The sequence below is a fragment of the Branchiostoma belcheri genome, unplaced genomic scaffold (assembly GCF_001625305.1).
Source record: "Branchiostoma belcheri isolate BF01 breed outbred unplaced genomic scaffold, Haploidv18h27 scaffold75, whole genome shotgun sequence".
Classification (NCBI taxonomy): domain Eukaryota; kingdom Metazoa; phylum Chordata; class Leptocardii; order Amphioxiformes; family Branchiostomatidae; genus Branchiostoma; species Branchiostoma belcheri.
The window spans coordinates 1559596-1581259 of NW_017804409.1; the positions used below are offsets into that span (position 1 = coordinate 1559596).

A 21664-nucleotide genomic window follows, 5' to 3' on the forward strand; every position below is an offset into this window, starting at 1 on the left:
TGAAGAAGACAGACGGTCAAGTGGTGCCTTAATTTGTATTACATTTGTGTACTTGTATTTGTGTACATCTGTGTTTTATGAATTCAGGAAAAAATAGATTAGATTTGTTATCTAATCTAATGGATATCTAATAAAACAAAAAAACAAACAAGCGGTTGTAAATTAAAGAACTTTACTATTCTACTAAATCTGAAGACGTTTTCAACTGCAGATATACACGTAGTAGAATAGTAAATCTTCAGATTTAGTAGAACAGTAGAATAGTAAATCTTCTGATTTAGTAGAACAGTAGAATAGTAAATCTTCAGATTTAGTAGAACAGTAGAATAGTAAATCTGAAGATTTAGTAGAACAGTAGAATAGTAAATCTGAAGATTTAGTAGAACTTATATACAATTCTACTAAATCTGAAGATTTACTAATCTACTAAATCTGAAGATTTACTAATCTACTAAATCTGAAGATTTACTAATCTACTAAATCTGAAAATTTACTATTCTACTAAATCTGAATTTTTACTATTCTTACTATATATGAAGATTTACTATTCTGCTAAATCTACGCCTGAAAGTTTATTATTTAACTAAATCTTCCGATTTACTATTCTACTAAATCTTCAGATTTACTATTCTGCTAAATCTGAAGATATTTTGAACTACGTTAAATTGGTGTTCTATGCCGAGGAAGATTCACCAATGTTTGACATTGTAACTACGTCAGTGCCGGAGCTGTAGAGAGCGTTGTCGAAACCCACGGCTCCTCCACTGTCCATGTTCTTCAGAAGGGGAGGGGAGCCCGCCCTCCTCCGAAGGACAAACCAACCGACGGCAATCACCAACGCAATGATGACCACAACAGCCAGCAGGATTGCCACAGTGGATCCGGTGTCCAGACCTCCACCTGTAAGAAAGAAAAGCATACAGGCTTAGAAATTGGACCTGTCTATGTCGATGAAGTACATTGTGTTAACGCCTAGTAAAGATACAGATCACATCAGTATCATATCCGACAAAAGATCTTTAGATCGTGCATAACAAGTAACTTGACATTTTTGTGTCCAGACCTCCACCTGTAAGAAAGAAAAGGCATGTGCAGACTTACAATTTGGACCTGTTAACATGTCGTTGGTGTACATTGTGTTAACGCCTAGTAAAGATACAGATCATATCAGTATCACTCCCAACAAAAGATCTTTAGATCATGCAAGTTGGCATTTTTGTGTCCAGACCTTCACCTGTAAGAAAGAAAAGCCACACAGACTTAGAAGTTGGACCCACCACCATTAAGCTGGTGTACCCAGAGGTTCTCGCGATCGGTTTGAATCCTGTCATTTCACTGACCTTGTGTGGGGAAAAGGCACCTTTGTACGACTTTCCTCTCTTCAATTAGATGTAAATGGGTAACTGACTTCAGTTGGGGAGGTTCAAGGCAGTGGAAGGAGAGGGTTCGGCTCCACCTTCCAAAACGGTGCACTCGACACAATGGATTAACAGCCTATCGTATCGTTTGGGGCTATCATAGGATGCCAAGGCCTATTTTTATTTTTTTATCTTTTTTCGCCCTGTTGCTTCATATTTTTTCTGAAAAAAGTCGTGAACCAACAAATCAAATTGGTGTGGACTTAATAAGCTTATGATAAACAAAATGTTCCCTACCATTTTGCTTCTGAGGTGAGGCGTTGCCGCTGCCGGTGTAGACGACAGGCGGACGCTGTGACCCGGTGACAGGCCTGACCGGGGTGGGGGTGCGGGTCTGGGGCCGCTGGGTGCTCTGTGTGCTCGGGGTTCTGGTGGTCGCTGTGTTCGCTGTAGACGTGGTTCCTGATGTGGGGAAGACTGGGTTCCCGTCTGGGACTGTAGTAGATAATAATTAGTTATAAAGATTAGGCATGATTTTTTTAACATCATTTCCCCCCGAACTGGGGGTTAGTTGTGCTTGCACGAAGTACAAGTCTTTTTGTTGAAGCAAGATTTTACGGCTGGATGCCCTTCCTAACACCAACCCAAACCCTAGTAGGACCCAGGAACCCTCTAACTGAGGGGGGAATAAGTGTTTTTCCCAAGGGTACAACGTCTGGGTGCAAGTTTGGACATGTCTGGGTCCAGTCCCTGGGGATTGAACCTGGGTCCCCTTGCTTGACAGTCGGATGTTCTATCCACTACACCACACAGACGCCACATAATAAAATATACTAAGTTTAAAAATATACAAAATAAACTAACTAAAAAGTTTGATTTAACTAGCTATTTTGTTTTGCATACTAATAATGGTTCATTGCAGGTTTGGACCCAATAATTCTAATGGCAAAATTTACAGTTTATTACACATGATGAATACAAGAAATCAGAGATTCAGAATTCTGGAAGTTATGCACTCCTAGGCCTCCTGAATTCCCTCTAATCTACTTCTAATTGCTGCTGGCTGCTGGCCAAATTTTGAGACATTTGACCTTCTGTCCTAAGTGGATAGAAAAAGCTTTTTGCCTGGTGTGCCACAAGGCATAGGAGAGTCTAAGTGTCTAAGTCTGATGTAAGTAAGTTGCCTTAAGCATATTCACATTTATCGCTATGCTAAACAATAGGTATCAGCAGATTATTAAGTAGTGTTTTTGGTAAAGCTTTAATGTTTGATACATCAACTATCAAGAAAAACACTTTTGCATGATGGATGCATGTGAGATGTGTGTTCAACTTGCAACTTAGGCCACACTGACTTAATTTTATGGATGACATCCTCTGAAGACCCTCAAACTAATGCGCGCGGGCAAATAAAAAAAAATTCCGGCCAAAAATAAAAATGCTACTAAACCACAGCAATAGAAAGCTACTATTGTGAATTTGCGGCAGTACATAGCGACGTATACGACACATGCTGGCTTTTTGCGGAATGCATGAATCGGTACTGTACGTATGTACTGAGTTCTTGAGTCATGGAGCTTCGGTAGCTTGGGTGCCCGGCTCCCTATTGTCGCTAACTACTAGTACCATGGACTACCCAGGCTATAGAGCCAGGCCAGAGCCTCGGTGGACGTGATCTTTGTTTTGAGAACTGGCGAAAATCAATGAGCGCATGGATGTCATCCATAAAATTAGGTCGGTGTGGCCTTATACATAGAGACCAAAGAAAAAATAGCGACAACTTATGACGCTTACTTATAGGGGTCTTGCAGACGTATCCCCTCTGTGCATAGCACTCCTTGTCGTTCCACTTGCCGTCCCTGTACATCTCCACACAGTTCTCAGGCTCGATGGTTGTGTCTTGTGGGTCGTTGTTGTTATTGTTGTTGGGCTCGTCCTTCGCCCAGTTGGTGTAGCCAATGGGGGATCCATCGTACCAGACAAATGACTCTATATGATTGCCAAATAAAAAAGGATCCAATTTCAAGACAATGAAAATGCAGATGGTAGAACATACATTGCAAGACAGAAAATTATGTTTACACTAACTCTATTAATGTAGTATTCTATGTTACAGTTTATTCATATTGAAAACAAGTCAAGAGCAAAAATATACCATAATTTAGTACCAACAGACTTTTCTCAAATTTTCTCAATGTTGAAAAGAGCAGGTCCCCAGTCGTTCCTGACATGAGTGGTTCAAGCATTACGGTCTTGTCTCATTCTAGAAGACTCTGTTAGTTTGATATTCATATCGAAAACAAGAGCAAAAAAGTACCAAAATTTAGTACCAACAGACTTTTAGCGATTTTCTTAATGACAAAAAGAGCAGGGGTCCTTCCCCACATGAGTGGTTCAAATATTACGGTCTGGTCTCAGGTTTGACATTGTTAAATAGGTGATATAGTCACAGTCTTTTTTATCTATTTGTACCTACTTAGATGTTTTATTTTAGATGTGTTTGTGTAATGTTGTGTGTCTGTGCTATGGGCCATTGAGCCTGAAATAAACAATAAATAAATAAATAAATAAAAGTTATGTCAATCCTTCCACATACATAGTAAATGTTTGAATAAATCAGTGTGGCTTACGGAATCTATCTTTGTACATCCCGATCCAGACGTTGGCCTTCGGCTGACGGTGGACATATCCGCGAACCTCTGTCTCGTCATGTATACTTGCCAACTGTCCTCCCCTGTTCAGGCACTCAAACACAGCCTCATACCAGGTAACCTGACAAAACACAGCATAAGTATTTTCACACACATGTACCACGTAGATTTCATAATGAAGGCAACTTTTTTGCCACCTTTTTTCATCAAATTTGGAGTTCTCAGAAGACGTTATATAAATACTAGGATTATAATCCGATCAACAACGGCTTTACGTATCTGGCCCATCCCTCTGTACACACCTGTTTTGCTGGGTCCTCTCCTTTCTCGATGTAGAAACAGTTGGACCCGATGGAGAACCAGGACACGTCAGGGCAGTGGCCAGGAACAGGGTAAGGAGTGGGTGGTGGGATGTCTGTTCAAGAAAATATGAACCGAGTTAATGCATTCATCTTACGCCTTTGATGTACGTTCGATGGCTGTGTGACATTCCAGGTGTATCAATGATGAAACATTTGTGCCATCGTCTGCGTTCTACTTTGAGTGAGCTACCGGTAGAAAATGTTTCTTACATTACATACAGCACTTCAAAAAGACCTCAAAGTCATACATGTACATACACAAACATGTACATGTACTGAGACTTCACAGAAATTTCAACAAAACACAGCTGCATTGTGTAAATGTTTTGCGAGGTACAAAATGTACATTCAAGTATGTCACTGATCAACAGTTAACTTCCATACATCAACTAGAAATTTCTGTTCTTTTATTTGACATAATTCCTTCATAACTTCTAGTTATACCACTTATTCATTATTATGCATGCTATTACATACATGTAATATTATCTTATCAGGCATAATCATCTCCAGTCAAACGTTCTGAGGAAGGTGACAGGCATCAAAGCGTGAGCATGATAAGAGAGATTACTGGTTATGAAAAAAGGAAATCCCAATATCCCAATAATATTCTACCGATTTAAGCATAATCAAAATATTCTCGTAAATATGAGAATAATGTAAAAAGTGTACCGGATGTGGTTTTGCAGAGGTAGGGTAGCTTGGTTTCACAGTTGATGTCGTCCCATCTCCCGTCATACTCCAGTGCCACACAGCCCTCCCCGGCTCCCCTGCTGGGCTCGTTCTCCCCCCACCTGGTGTACATGACCGGCCACCTGTCATCCCAACGGTACACACCAGGACTCTGGGAAAACAACGGTAACCATACCAACAACATTACAGATAGTTATTCTGTAGGCCACACCAATTTAATTTCTTGGTTAACGGATTCGCCCGCTTTTTTCTGATTTGCAAAAAAAAAAAAAATTCAGAATCAGCTGCAAAATGCTCATATTTTGCCCTGAACAGTTGAAAACAGTCCTTTTCTTCCTAGTTGTTATCAATGGAGTGGTATCATTAAAAGTTCGAAATTCATTTTGTTTAAATATTGAACCTTTGACTTCATGGCTCCTATCGTACCATTTTGGGCCATAATAGGATGCATAGGCCTGTTTTTATTTTTATTTATTTTTTTGCCTGCCCGCTCCATTATTTTTCTAGATAAATCCGTTAACCAAGAAATTAAATTGGTGTGGCCTAAGCATAATTTTTTTCAACCTTCATCCAGCAGGTTTTTTTAACAGATTTTCAAATTTATCATCTGCACATAGGGTGCCAAGGCTCTCATGCATTGCAATGGTGAAAAAAGAATTTCAATATTATATTGAAATTCTTTGACAAGGTTGTTAGTAAGTATTCAAATAAGACAAGGGCTGCAGAGTGCTTAGACCCTGAGGACAGATGTCATACATTCTGTACCATATTTTGTACAGTCAAGTACTATTATTAGACCATTGGGGAACCAGTTCTCTCCACAGAGAAGGTGGAGAAAGCCATCCAAGTAAAGTAAATTTTATTACAAAATGACACAGCAATATGACCAAGGTTGGAAAATTCTAATATTACTACGTATACTTTGTGCATTTTTTCTCAAATAGAGGCAAATGAGAGCTGCAGCTCACATCTTGATCTGAGAGGCCGATCCAGGCCTTCCCCTTGACGGCAGCCTTGAGGAAGTTCTCCTCGTAGATGTCCACCACGCTGGCGAGGCGGGACCTCGTGGAGCGGCAGCCCTCCCGCGCCTGGTCCCACGTCTCCATGGGACTCCGGAACAGGCTGTAGCAGCCGTTACGCCACGACACGAACCCGGGGATCGTGCAGGGGGTGACGGGAGTCTGGGTCGCTACAGTTTCTGTGGGAAAAAAAATATTTTGTAAATTTCAATGCCCCTGCAGTTCCTGAGCAACCTGCTAGGGGGCCAAACTCGTGTCACGTGTTCACTGGTGCAAGACCTACAAAATTTGATGACCCTAGCCTGTCCAGATGTTGAGATATCAAAACTGGAATTTCCACTACAGTACCACAACAAGCTGCCAGGGGGCCCAAAATCTAATCATTTTGAGGTCTCATCAAGACCTACCCACCTACCAAATACAAAGACAATCCATTGAAGTCTTCTCAAGTTATCGTGTTAACACACACACACACACACACACACACACAAGAAAGCTCCTGAAAACATAACCTTCTTGGCAAAGGTAATTATCAGTTGATGGTACATGTACTGCTGCCAACCCCTGTGACTGGGACAATAGCAGCAGAATAATCAAATCCTGGTTAGTGAGTGTGTGGTACAATTTCTTTTAAATACACTGTGCCAAGGGTGCTAATCGAATTTAATACTTACTAATAGGTTAAAAAATTCACATAATCACGATCATAATTTACTATAAACGTGATCATGAATAATAAATGAGCATTTTAACATTATAAACGAACATTACACCGGGAGACTAAGTCACTATAATTGTTTCTTTGGGGACAGAAATATTATAACATTTATTTATTGATTGATGGTACAATTTCTAAGTACACGGCATGCAGCAGTAAATGGGGGTGAATTACATAAATTAGGTCTAAAACTTGACTTATTATTAGCAGCTGAGCAGATGCATAATATTCTGATATAATTGTCTGTTTTTTCATCAATTTGTAGCATTCAAGATTAGTCTTCCCACCTGGACTTCGCTCGCAGACGTATTTCTTGGCAGTGTCACAGGCCAGGTCATTCCACTTGCCAACATTGTCCTGCACAAACATTTCCACACAGTCTTCACCAGTAGCGTGAGCGTTGTTAGGCTCACCAGGATTCCACATACTGAGAAACATAGAAAGTAGTAGTATTATGATTAATGATTTTAATGATAATATATAACAATTCATTACACTGTGAAAATTTTGGTGAATAATTGATAAAACTTGGTCCAAACCAAGCCCCTACGTGTAGTTGTTTTGATTTGTTTCTTGGTCTAATCCATTGTAGACTAGAATACTGTTACAGTGTTAATCACATTATATTTGCGGTAGCAAAATTTCGCGGTCTGAAAAAAATGGACATGTTAGCAGTGGCTGCAGGTGGAGAAGAAACAAAGTCAGTGAATAAAATAATTTTGTTTGTGGTAATAATAAATCTGCAGTATAGAAGTGACCGTGACAACCGCAAAATAAACAGTACCACGAATATAAAGTGATCTACAGTATTACGATCATTATGATGTCTACTGTGTTACCTGACTGCTTGGTCAAAAGGCGTGCCGTCCACCCATACGAAGGTGTTCTCTACCATGGTGTCATGCAGTCCGATCCAGTACTGGCCCCCGTTGTTGGGTATAAGTTGGGCCATGAAGGACTGAGGACAGGAGACAAATCGCATGTACACATTTAATTTATTAACCATTCAACTAAACTACCGTGGACAACAAATTGTCACTAGTTTAAAGTTAAAACTTTTGTTCCAACAAAAAAGATAATTGTTTTCGCCTGCAGCTTTCGACCAGTTGCTCTGGTCTTCCTCTGAGTCAGTAGACTGACCCAGTGAAACTAGTCACACGTAGCTTCTCACTGGGTCAGTCTATTGAAGAAGACCAGAGTGACTTGTCAAAAAATGAGAACATTTACCTTTCGTGTTGGAACAAAAGTTTTTAACTTCAAACATGTAACTACCAACCTGATCACAGATGAACTTTCAAGATCATAACAAAGATCATAATTAGTAAACTGTCACCAGCTTCAGGAAATACTTGGATAATGAGCATTAGTGACGTAAGTGAACTTTCAAGATCATAGTAAATTGTCACTAGGTTCACGAAAAACTTGGATAATGAGCGTTAGTGACGTATATTATAAGTGAACTTTCATGATCATAGTAAATTGTCACTAGCTTCACGAAACACTTGGATAATGAGCATAAGTGACAGATGCTACATGTATATGCACCATTTACCTGGTTCATTGTACATTGGGAGTTACAATGTACCAGGGGATGAACCCAGGACACTGATGCCACTTATGGTGAGCAACAACAGTCGGGATTTACTCGGCCGGCAAACTTACAACTTGGTCCAGAGGCAGGGTCACTGGACTACAGATGCTACATGCTGTAGTCCAGTCCAGCTCACACAACTTCACTGTCCAAATTCCTTGACGATGTGTTCGAAATCTTTTTACAGTGACAGTACTAGTTTCTTTCCCCGTACAGCCAAGCTTTAATTTGGAATTCCCTCCTTGACAAGTGTTTCCCACCAACCTACAATCTACTGAGGCTTTCAAATCAAACGTTCACCGCCATCTCTTGACATAGCCATGTTTCTCTCATATATCCACATGTAGTTCAATGCTGAAAAGTGGTCGCATACGCCTTCCATTGAACTACTCCGTTAAAAAAAAATGCTGGACTAAAACTGTAAGGCTCACCTGCTCTTCTGTAGTGGTGATACTAGCCAGGTCTGCCATGAAGGCGCTACAAGCCGTTCTTGCTGGTGCCCACTCTTTCAGCTCTTCGAAGACTTTGTAACAGGACTGCAAATGGGCTATCCATCCATCAGGACATGTGGTCTCGGCTGTGTGAAGAGGTGTTTGAATTAAAAAAAAATTAACAGCTCTCAGTGGCCAATGTGCTGATGTTGTCACATCGGCGCACTAAATCTGTAGTGTGTTTTTGGCACACAGTTAGACAGATAAGCCGGTGATTGGTGGGCGTCACTCCACGGTACAGGTGGGGAAGTCGTGTAAAGTGCCTTTTCCAAGGGCACAACGTCGGGGCACAGTGAGTTTTGAATCCGGAAGTCCAACGCTCAAACTGTTGCACCAGAGACACCACTTTAGGGGGGGGGGGGTGAATTGTAACAACATAATTAGTTACCATTATTGACAGATTCTAATAATCTTGAACAATAAATCATATTTGATATGTTTATATGTTGTCTATACTTTAATTATCCAGTGTTTTACAATACAAGAGCACTAAAATCAATACAATTCAGTCCCAATAAGGACTTGAGGTTTGATTGAACAACATCAAAAGTTTGAAGTTTGAAATTAAAGTTAATACATCATGTACACAGGCAACAAATGGCTTGTTTTGTTTTGTTTAAGCCTCCCTTTACAACCATCATTACATTCAAAGCAGAAAATAAGTGTTAAAAGCAATATACTGTAACAATAGATAAAACATTTAGATAAGTTAACTAAGTCTTACACTTAATAATCTGAGGGAAACTGAGTGATTCAGTTGAAAATTCCAAGTGAAAATTTATGAGTTGGAGAACATTTAAAAATTTTTCATAATAATACACTTAATAATCGTTGTATTGCACATTCAAAAGTACACCAGTTTAAAGCCAGTATAGTGTTACATGTTCCTTATAACATAGCATTACTCTTTACAAGATTCTCCAAGTTGTTGCAATATTCATCTTTGATATGTTTCATAAGAAGACCACCAAGATTATACAAACATTTGTAGGTCTGACAGATGAAGCCCCGATTTTGCTCGCATCTTTCATCGTTCCACTGTCCTGGGTGGTCCTCCAGTACATACATCTCCACACACTCTTCTACCTGCAGAATAACAAGAAAATGTTGCTGTAATCATGCTATTATTTTAAGGTGGCAAGGTGGTCTTGTGGTTAGACTAGGGTTGTTGATTATGCCACAGCAAGTATATTTCATGGATGACATTCTCTGCAGACTCCAAATCTAATGCAAACAGGCGAAAAAAAACAAGGCGGACCGAAAAAAAAAAGGTTCCTACATGTTAAAATTTTGACTCAATCATTGTACAAATGATTTTGATTCAGTGGGAACATCACAATATACAAGAAACAAATCATTGAATCAAAGCCTTTTTTTGTCTCCTCTCTTCATACATGTACTAGTTATCTTCCATCCACCTTCCGGCATGGCAACAGACATCTCTGTCCATTTTCGGCATGGTGACCACTGTCAGAGGGCAACAAAATTTATTTTTTTTCCCCCAAAATCAGGCGAAAATTAACGCGCGCGTTGATGTCATCCATAAAAATTACTTGCCTTAAGAATACGAAGGTTATGTGTTCAAGTCCCTGGCAGGCCCCATTGTTGTGTCCTTGGGAAATTTGCTATTTCCTAAATGAGTAGTACTACTGGTGACAAAATTTGTAGCTTCAGTTAGGGACGTCTTATCAAAAAGGAAGTAAAGCCGTCAGCAGAACAAAACCCACAGGCTTTTTACGTTTTTTGTTGAATGTTTGGTCAACATTGCATAAAAAATTCCCCTTTATTTTCAACAAAATATCTGAAAACTGTAGGCATGATAGTATCCTTTAATATGCAGATATGAACTTAAACAAGATTTTAGGGGTTGTATTGAAGTCACCTAGCCTGAGTGAGTTCACAGAATGGCAGCCGCTCCAGACCCTTGCAATTCAGCCCTTGCCTGCAAGGGGAGAGTAGACGGCCCACCCAATAACAATGTTTTATGCACATATACATGACAGATTTTGCGGCTTTTAGAACCTACATTAGACATCCAGTCATTTGGTTCTCCGTTGACCCAGTTGGTGTATGTGACAGGGTGTCCAGAGGTCCACAGGAACATGTTCTGGTTGACTTGTTCAGACATCCCAATCCACAGGTTGTCTTCCCTCGCCCTGTAAGGCCATAGCTGGGCTGTCAGGAAAGCTGCATGGAAAAAAAATGAGTTCAAAATAAGTAACATAGTTACTGTAATATTAACATCTGTGTCCATAATATCACCAGGGTCCATAATATCGCCACCTTGAGAAATAGTGTGCTTAAAGATGCTTTTACTGCAACATGCCCTAGGCATGTACATTTGATGTGTAAAGGAGTGCATACCAAAAGGATGTAGCAGTAAAAATATCTTTAAGCACACTATTTCTCAAGATGGTGATATTATGGACCCTGGTGATATTATGGACACAGATGTTACATGTCAGTCAAAACTATGTCTATATGTACATGGTCTATAATATATCATAATAGATTTAACGGCTCTCAGTGGCCAATGTGCTGATGTTGTCACATCGGCGCACCAAATCCGTAGGGTGTTTTTGGCATGCAGTTAGACAGATTACTAGCCAAAGTGGGCGTCACTCCACCGTATAGGTGGGGAAGTTGTGTAAAGTGCCTTTCCCAAGGGCACAACGTCGGGCCACGGTGAGTATCGAACCCGGGACCTCTCGGTTCTGAGTTCAACGCTCTAACTGTTATATAATGGCTCTATATAATGGTAGACAGAATTCTTGATACTTGTATCAATGGGAAAGTCATCTAAAGCTCATGTGGCATATTCACAAATTTGGAATCCCAAACACTAGTTTAAGGGTATAAAATGTGCAAACAACAATTGAACAGTCATGTAAAAAAGGGGTATAGAATAACAAATGACAAGAACTGACATTGTTCAAACTCGTCGTTGATGGCAACCAGGTTAGCATGTTGTCCCTGGCTCTGGCAGAATGATCGAGCTGCAGTCCAGTTCATCTTGTTACTATTCTGTAACAGATGAGATAAAAAGAAAAGCAAATCAGTCTTATATGTACAACTTAAAGGGGCTTGAATCAGTAAGGTAGTATTTTAGACTTTTTAACTGGATAAACTGGATAAAAGTTTAATAGCCAAACGTTTCAGGTGTTGTTCCAACACTTCATCAGAGAAACCTAAATTTTTTAATGTCAAACATTTCACTGATGAGAGTGTTGGAATAACACCTAAAACGTTTGGCTATTAAACTTTTATCCAGTTGTAAAGTCTAATATACTGTCTTACTGATTCAAGTTTTCTACCCTGGATGACTTGAATCTTCACAACTTAAAGGGGGCTATATGAAAATCATTCTCTACACTTTAAACCTCTTGAGGAATTGAATGCGATTCAGCAATACCCCCCTCTGCAATGTTTAATGATAATTGTATCTTCGAAAATGATTTCCATAACACACCTCGATCCAGTAGCACTTGTTTCCACCATAGTCTATCCAGCCGGGGGGACAGTAACCCTTCCAGGGATCAGTGGGGGGAGGCACGGTAAGTGGAACTGACGGTCTCTTACAGATATAGCCATTAGGAGATCCACAGTTGGCATCGTTCCATTTTCCTGATGTACAACGAATGAAAGAAAAAGTTGTTAGTGCACTCTAAGGAGCAAACTGCATCATAAGATAATGAGAAAATCAGCATTATGTAATCATATAACAACAATATTGTATTGTAGAATATTGGGCTACGTCGATGAAGGTTAGACATCCAGGTAATACAATACGCCAAAAAGCAGTTACTCAAGCAACTGGATATGATTTTGGAAACGGTCAGACGTTTCAGCTAGTATCCACTAGCTTTAGCTTTTGTCAGTGACTGAGTGGATACCAGCTGAAACATCTGACCGTTTCCATAATCATATCCAGTTGCTTGTCTATGAGTAACTGCTTTTTTAAATATTGGGCTATCTTGCTCTTTTGGAGTACAGTCAACAGTTTACTTTTTTCTCACTTACTTACACTTTTCAGAATGTCTTTTGATTGTAGACATTTGAGAAAATTGGGTATTTTTAACTACTAGTAACAACCAACCTCCCATCACCCACGCACCCAATGAACCACCTGGCCAACAAACCAAACCAACCAATTGCAAACAAACAACTAACCAAACCAACCAAACGAACAAACAAACAACTGCAACCAACCAACTGCAACCAACCAAAAGAGTAGGAAAATTATGCCATTGATATGTATGATGCATACATGTAATTTCTATGCCATAGAAATGTAGATATTTTTCATCTAATTTGCAGACTGATCGAGTCTCTTATATATATCTCATCTTAAAACACCTGTAGACAGTTTTCTAAATTGAAAAAAAAATCATTTATGATACTGGTACACACCTGTACCCTTGTAAATCTCTCCACACTGTTCTTCCCCAAAAGAGTCGTTGGGTTCCCCGTCGTTCCAGTTAAGATAGACATACGGAGAGGTGTCAGACCAGCTGAAAGGCACAGAAAACTAAATCAGGCCAAACCTGTAGAACTTCTTTACAGGTCTATGAGAAAATAATGTGTCCATTAGAAAATCATAACCACAGCATGTCCAGAACATGAGATATGAAAACAGGAAGTCCTGTAACAGTAACTTATATATATGAAAACTATCATGGAAGTTCATGTGTGTTCACTTGGTAATAATAAGTACAATGTTAAACTTTATTCCTATACAATGAGTATAGAGGAATCAAATTTTCAACCACCACGCACACACTCACGCACACTCATACACACACGCACTCGCAAGCACGCACTCACACACAAACGTGCATGCACACACACACACACACACACACATACATACAGTACACACACACACACACACACACACATGAACACGCACGCACACACACACACATACGCATGCACACTCACACACACACACACACACACATACACACACACACATGAACACGCACACGCACACACACACACACACACACAAACACACACTCACTCACACACACACACACACTCACACACAGCCCCCCAAACATATTTCTTGGCAAAAGTACAATGTAATAAGCATGTTGCTCAATGATAAATTATGCATGGCCACCACTTTTAACATTACTGTGATATATGGACAACTTATATAATAAATTATATGAAAACTAATCATGGAAGTTCATGTGTGTTTGCTTGGTAATAATCATAATAGTACAATATTAAACTTTATTCCACCACAAAGAGTATTAGAGGGATCAAATTTTCAATGACCACTGTCGCCTTCTTTAGGCACACACACACACACACACACACACCCATACACACACACTCGCACGCACGCACTCACACACACAAATGTGCATGCACGCACACATACACACACGCGCACACACACACACACATACATACACACACGCTCACACACATAAACACGCACGCACACACACACATGCGCATGCACACACTCACACGCACGCGCGCATACACGCACACACACACAAACTCACACACACAGCCCCCCAAACATATTTCTTGGCAAAAGTAATAAAAAAAAGCATGTTGCACAATGATAAATTATGCATGGGCACCACTTTTAACATTACTGTGATATATGGACACCAGACCAATTCCTTCAAGACAACTGATCATATGAGCCTTGAATAGATGTGGTAATTAAACATGGTACATTCATCAGTTCTGTGCCAAGGGCTGTTTCATTTTGGCTCCTTTGGGCATTGGTGTCTACATTACTGCCTTTTGTGATGTCATTCATTTTCTGTGGTTCACAGTTTAGGTTAGAGATACATGGAGATAGTTTTAAAGTACATTGTGGTACATTGATGCCTAAAAAATGAATTGTGAACTTTTATGTAAAGATGGTTTATGTACTGATTGTGTTTGCTGGCAAATGTTGGCTTTTCTTTCCCAGTTGGATGATGTATTTTACTGCCTCCCATGGTGACATGGTAGGTGTAGGCAAAATAATCTATTTTGAATGATAAATTAGTGAAATCCAACATTGTCAACCCATGCTTAGGCCATGTCGAGTTGATTATATGGATGACATCTGCATGCTCATGAAATTTCATCCCCCCCAAAAAATGTTTTCAACTATTATTATTATACATAACAGCTGCAAAATGTGTGCCATTAATTGCAAAAACATTGAAAATGATACTAATGTCAGACAATGCCAAAATCAATTGCAAAGGAAAAGAAGAAAACGTTGGGAAATGAAAATGGAGAATCTATCATTTGACATACCATACTGTTTGTTTAATATACATACATACATACATACATACATACACATATATATATATAATCATTTCTATATATATATATATAATATCTGTCATGCTCAGCGAATAAATTTCATAATGAACGCAACTTTGTTTATGCCAAAACTTTTTTTATTCCCATGCTCACATAAGTTTTGGGGTTCCAAGAGGATGTCATCTATATGATCAAATCAACGTGACTATCATGTTAAAGCCCGTGCAGAATTAAAGAGCATGTCCTTGATGCAGCAGCAACAATCTTAAAAGCTCTATCAACTTAGAATGAAATGTTACATCCCTATGCTCCCAATTTACACAGACTTAGGTTGCTGCACTTAACTGTCTTCAGTGATTCTTTTGTAATAAAATTCTTAAAGAGGTTGAGGCTACACGTACCACCTCAAGGGAAATATAAAGCCTTCTTTGTCCTTGGCATTAATGGCTTTTGTTGCACTTCAGATAATCATATTCTACATGGCATTTGAGCTACTACAGTTGCAAAGGAAATATAATGTATGTGAAATGATGCATGATATGCCTTTAACAAATTACCTGCAACAGAATAGCCTGCAGTTTTAACTCCCTAAAGATAAAATACTGTAACTCCTGATTTTTTTTTGGTACTTTAATATGTGACTACCGGTAAGTCTAGGAAGCAATGTATCAACATCATACACTTTGTCCTTAAAGTTGGTAATTGCCCGCATTTGGATTTTTTTGGGGAAGTTTTTAGGGCTTGGAAACCTGATTTTTAAGAGCCAATATTTTTAAGAGCCAATATTCTAGTCATTTATCTACATCTTTCCGAACTTCAAATGCAAAGTGAACGCCTACCTCAGCACTTCCCGTCAGCGATCTTTATAACAAGTGTTTATTTTGGTACAGCTGCTAAGCTGAGGACTTTGGTGACAGCATAGAAAAAAAACATATTGAATTGAAACCACACTGTCCCAATGCATATTGATCATCATGGTGCAAAAATTCCCAAAATACTGACAGAAAATGGTTACTGGAAGGGCCATGGGCTGATTTTTAGGGTACCAGTCAGAAAACAAAGGAATCATCTTGGGGCTTGTTTCTGCAGTTTTGAAATCGGAAGGTATAAAATGCTGACTCAAATGTGCCAATGTGAAGCAGTATGATTGTGTAAATATCACAAACTTTAAGATTGTCTTATTCAGAATATTTCCAGTTTTTACTGCCCTGAAATTGCATTGCATGCCTTCAATGTCGTCGTTTTCTTTATCTCAAAAGAAGAAATACAATTATGATGATATGATTTTAATCTTAATACATGTGCAGGAGAGTGCATTCTTTAAACAACATGGTCAGCTATCATCCCCTCCATTTATCTGATAACAAGGAAACACTAAGAAGATGAATTGCTTTAAACTCATTTAAATTTGCCGGGACTTCATTTTGAAGTAGGAGGGGAAGGGAGACATTTGTTCTATTTTAATTTTACGGATGAGACAATCACACATTTTTTTGCAGATGAGTTTGAAGTCAAGCCAAAACTATCATGCAAGCAACAGTCCAGGGAGAAAGAAAGATAGGCAATGATGGAAAACAGTTGCTTGTTTTGTATCCTAGGGCAGTTCTATGTTTACAGCCATCCAATGCAGTTTTAAGGCAGCAAAACAAAAAATATTCTTGATGAGGAAATCTGTTTGACTTTGACATTTACTGCCATTTCTTAGCACATTTTTGTCATCATTTTATACTTGAAGTGTTTTAAATAGCCCCATAACAAGCTACAGTCATTTTGAATGTAGACTGTAGAATGTTAACCCTTTTAAGAATGACAGAAAACTGAGAAAGGTAGGGAAAAGTGGTGTTCTTTTGTGGTGTAGTCGAGTAATTAGACTATGATGTTGAGAGTTTGAGAGTTTGTGTTGAGAGTCAAAAACTGCGAACATGATATTACATGTGAGGTCGTGTGGCACGGTACCGTGTTCCGGTCACACCCAACAGGTCCCGGGTTCGAACCCTGCCCATGTCACCGATCTTGTGCCCTTGGGAAAGGTGCTTTACATGAATTTCCTCACTTCACTCAGGTGGAAATTAGTACCTACATGTAGCTTCGGTTAGGGACGTCCCTCAGATAGGATGTTAAGAGGAGGTCCCGTGTTTGGGGAGAGCCACACCCCACGCACGTTAAAGAACCCACCGCACTTATCGAAAAGAGTAGGGGACTTCCCAGTGTAAGTGGTTCAAACCTTACGGTTCGGTCTTACGCAGCTTGTACATGTATGCTCATGTACAAAACTGGTGTGTTACGCCTAAAGGCAGTTTACCGGTTATGCAAAACAAACAAACAAACAGACATGTTTTTCAGTAGTGTAAACTGCATACCTGTAGATTTGGTTCACACCATACTCTCGGATTCCAAGCCAGAAGGTGTTGATTCTGGACGTGAAAATCTACAAGTAGAAACAGGGAATAAGTAGTCAATTAATTCATTCATTTTACTACTTAAAGTGATGTATAAAGCTACAGTCTAATAACATTAAACTACATGTAAAACAATCTACACGTCATCTCTAAGCTATACAATGTAAAATATTAACAGAAGACACAGTACAAAATTTAAGGCAAAGCAACCTATCAGACCACAGGCTTGACTACGGTACTAATAGTACAGTACTAATCATTCATTTTTCTAATTAAAGTGTTGTAAGTAGAAGTGCTTCCTACTTACATCAAACTATAATTTATAGTCTACACATTGACTCTAAGCTACACAAGGTACAATATTGATAGAAGACACAGTACAAAGTTTAAGGTCAAGCATTCTATAACACCACAGGCTCAACTACAGTAATCATACTGCACTAATCATTCCTTTTTCTAATCATGTTTAATCTAATTTAAGACTTGTGCATTCATTAGTTTGAGTTCTTTACTGTAAAGTTACTCATCATCATTGGTCAACCGTATTGGTCGGGGTTATACCACCCCTTACGAGGTGACATATCCTAAGTTACTAAGGCCACACCAATTTAATTTCTTGGTTAACAGATTTTTCTAGAAAAATAACTGAGTGGGCGGGCGAAAAAAAAAATTAAAACAGGCCTAGGCATCCTATTATGGCCCAAAATGGTATTATAGGAGCCATGAAGTCAGAACACCAGGCTGGTTCAAAATTTAAAAAATTAATTTTTAACTTTTAATGATACCACTGCATTGAAAGATGGAATAACTGTAACAACTAGCCTAAGGAAGAAAAGGACTGTTTTCAACTTTTCAGGGCAAAATATGAGCATTTTGCAGGTGATTCTGAATCTTTTTTTTTTTTGCAAATCAGAAAAAAATGAAGCGGGCGAATCCGTTAACCAAGAAATTAAATTGGTGTGGCCTAAGTAGAATAGCTACTGATTCAATTTATTAACAAAAGCATTGTACATTTAGTAGCTGGGGCAACCAGGAGGATTGATGGACAACTTAGCTCTTGGCAATGTTATTTTGAACCCTGCCACTGAACCACTTACATTTCTGAAGATGAATTCCTGTTCTTCTGGGCTGTTAATGGAAACAAGGTCTGCACCAGCCAGGAGACACGTCTGTCTTGCTGGCAGCCATCCCAACAGGTTGGTATCGTTAAAATGATAGCAAGCTCCTCTGTATGAAACCCAGTTAGAGTCTCCGTCGCAGTAGCTATCTGCAATGGGCAGATGGAAAAAGTCATCATCAAGACAAGACTAATTCCTGAGAGGGGTGAAACTCAATTGTGATGGGGGCCAACATCATTAACCCATCGTTAACCTTTGACCAAGTGTTGACGCCACACTTCCGAGTTACTGTCAAAAACTCTGGATGAGAACATCAAGTTTGTGTAGGAACAAAATTTTGAACTTTAAACAAGACATCTATTACAACATCTGGTACCAAACTAGAAGTACAGATTTCCCTCCACATAGCCCCATCAAGCATAATTTCATCATGGTTTCAGCACCATGGTTTCACCACTATGGTTCCACAACCATGATTTCAGCACCATGGTTTCACAACCATGGTTTCAGCACAATGATATCACAACCATGTTTTCTGCATCATGGTTTCACAACCATGAATCTGCATCATGGTTTCAGCACCATGGTTTCAGCACCATAATTTCAGCAACATGATTTTAGCACCAGGATTTTACAACCATGATTTCAGCACCATGTTTTCACAACCATATTTTCAGCACCATGGTGTCACAGACATGATTTCAGCACCATGGTTTCAGCACCATGGTTTCACAGCCATAACTTCAGTACCATGGTTTCACAACCATAATTTCAGTACCATGGTTTCACAACCATGATTTCAGCACCATGGTTTCACAACCATGATTTCAGCACCATAATTTCAGCACCATGGTTTCACAACCATGATTTCAGCACCATGATTTTACAGCCATAATTTCAGCACCATGATTTCAGCACCATATTTTCAGCACCATGGTTTCACAACCATGATTTCAGCACCATGGTTTCACAAGCATTATTTCAGCACCATGCTTTTGCAACCATGATTTCAGCACTATGGTTTTCATTATGTAGTAACTCTTCACTGTCAGATCACAGTATACTGGTGATTTTTTTTTTCATTTTAGAAAATATGTGTGTGTGGTAAGCACCAAACCCTGGATATTTCACCAAAGTCCAATGAACTCAAGTTTGTTGGTTAAACATGACAATCCAGTATAGGCAAAATGAATGGGTGAGATTTACAGATACATGAAATATGAAGTGCGAGACTAATGGTAATATTTCAGACTGTGTTAAAAGAGCAATCTGACAAGTCATTTTTCACAGCTTCTTGCAATAACAGTGATTGTGGACACGCATGGAACACTCTCACGCTGGTAAACACCCCATAAATTGTTCTATCTTTGTAGAATGAGCCTTTGACTTTTTGATGATTAATACGGTTGTCCAAACCAGACACAAAATGATTTATTAGCCACCCACTCTGTATGTACATATAAATAAATATATATAGTTGCACAGTACTGTTTCTGAATGCCAGACATGCTTTAAAACAAACCACCTATTGGCTAATAATTTACATCACAATTTGGTGACATTTTATTGGGCTGTAATAACAGAATTTACAATGAAAGGCTTTCACAATGTCAACTGTGTAATTTGACTAAAAGCATACAAAGACATTTGTTTTCTCCTCAATACATGTACAATTTATCCTAATGGCATGTTGATTTGATTATATGGATGACATACTCTGGGAATCCAAAAACTGATGAGAGCGCGTTTGGCAAAAACAAGTTGCCTTCATTATTCGTGGTTCTTCATTTTCATTTCTTCACATTTTCTTCTTCTCCTTTGCCACTTTGGAGTTGATTTTTGCATTATACACACTTGCATGGTTTTCCAATATTTTTGATTTTGGGCATATATTTGCTCATTTTGCAGCTGCTTTGTACAGTTTACAGTATGGTTGAAAACGTTTTTTTTGGAAGTGAAAATTTATGCGCACAGGGATGTCATCCATATTAATCAAATCAACATGGCCTGAAAAGCACAAAAAGTTTTTACTTACAGGTTACAGGTGCCACTGTAGTTATTGGTATTGGCTGTACACCTGTATGGTGAAAAATTAAAAAAGAGCCATTAGAAAGGGCACTAGCACAACATTGCATTACATCAATTATATCTGTAACAAGTGAAAAAATTGGATGTCTAGCATTCACAGACCTGAATTTACATGTGCATGTATGTCTCTGTTTCATGTGAATAGACAGTTAAAATATAGACTATTATAGAGACCAAATGTCTGGAACAAAATGTCTGCTATAATGTTAAATGAAGAGACTCTTAAGACTATAACTCAGGGGTTTTTCTGAACAGGGGAACAAGGGCGCAGTGCCCTCATGTAACAAACCAGCGCCCTCATATCAATTTTCAGATTGAAGCCTAAGTCTTTTTCAAAATCATCTTTTTCCAGTAAAAATACAAAAACAACACCACATAACAATACATTCTAGCATTACAAACTATGTTACTCTCATAAAAATTCCAAAATCTTACCACAAACTTGAAAATTTAGCTCTAGTAGTAAAAGTTTGAATGGAAAAAACAATGTTCATTCAGAACTTGCTCAAGACATGTAGCTAGACCTTCTTCATTTGCATACTATAGAACAGGCTCTGAAGTGAAACATGAGACCTGAGTTTGTAGCAGCTTGGATGAATGTGTTGCAATTGTGCCATGGGAAAGGTTTCAGCGTGTGGCAAACCCAATGTTGTCATCTGGAGCTACTAGTAACATTGATCACTAATTATAAAGGATGATTTGCAGATTGTGTGTACTGTTGATTGTACTTATATTTTATAAGTGAAATATGCAATGCATGAATAGAAATTTGGGAAAGGTACATTGAGGTTAAGAGTTCAAATTTCCCCCCTCAAGTAGCCTCAAAATGTCCCACTTCAACGCACCAACCCCCCCTCGGTCGCTTCGCTCCCTCGCCGTGATACT

The 21664-nt window shown here is 39.0% G+C and overlaps 1 pseudogene across 1 annotated transcript in view; it reads right to left on the reverse strand.

The window, feature by feature from the left end:
* Positions 1-465: 465 nt before the first annotated feature.
* Positions 466-21664, reverse strand: part of LOC109485403 — a 66329-nt pseudogene continuing 45130 nt past the window's right edge. The window contains exons 40-55 of the transcript XR_002141124.1: positions 20727-20768; positions 18671-18840; positions 17535-17602; positions 13294-13394; positions 12353-12507; positions 11811-11907; positions 10910-11070; positions 8824-8969; positions 7089-7228; positions 6033-6262; positions 5044-5215; positions 4312-4424; positions 3989-4130; positions 3153-3347; positions 1656-1853; positions 466-900 (exon numbers count right to left, since the gene is read on the reverse strand). The product of XR_002141124.1 is annotated as an uncharacterized LOC109485403 (transcript). The remainder of the gene's footprint in view (positions 901-1655; positions 1854-3152; positions 3348-3988; positions 4131-4311; positions 4425-5043; positions 5216-6032; positions 6263-7088; positions 7229-8823; positions 8970-10909; positions 11071-11810; positions 11908-12352; positions 12508-13293; positions 13395-17534; positions 17603-18670; positions 18841-20726; positions 20769-21664) is intronic.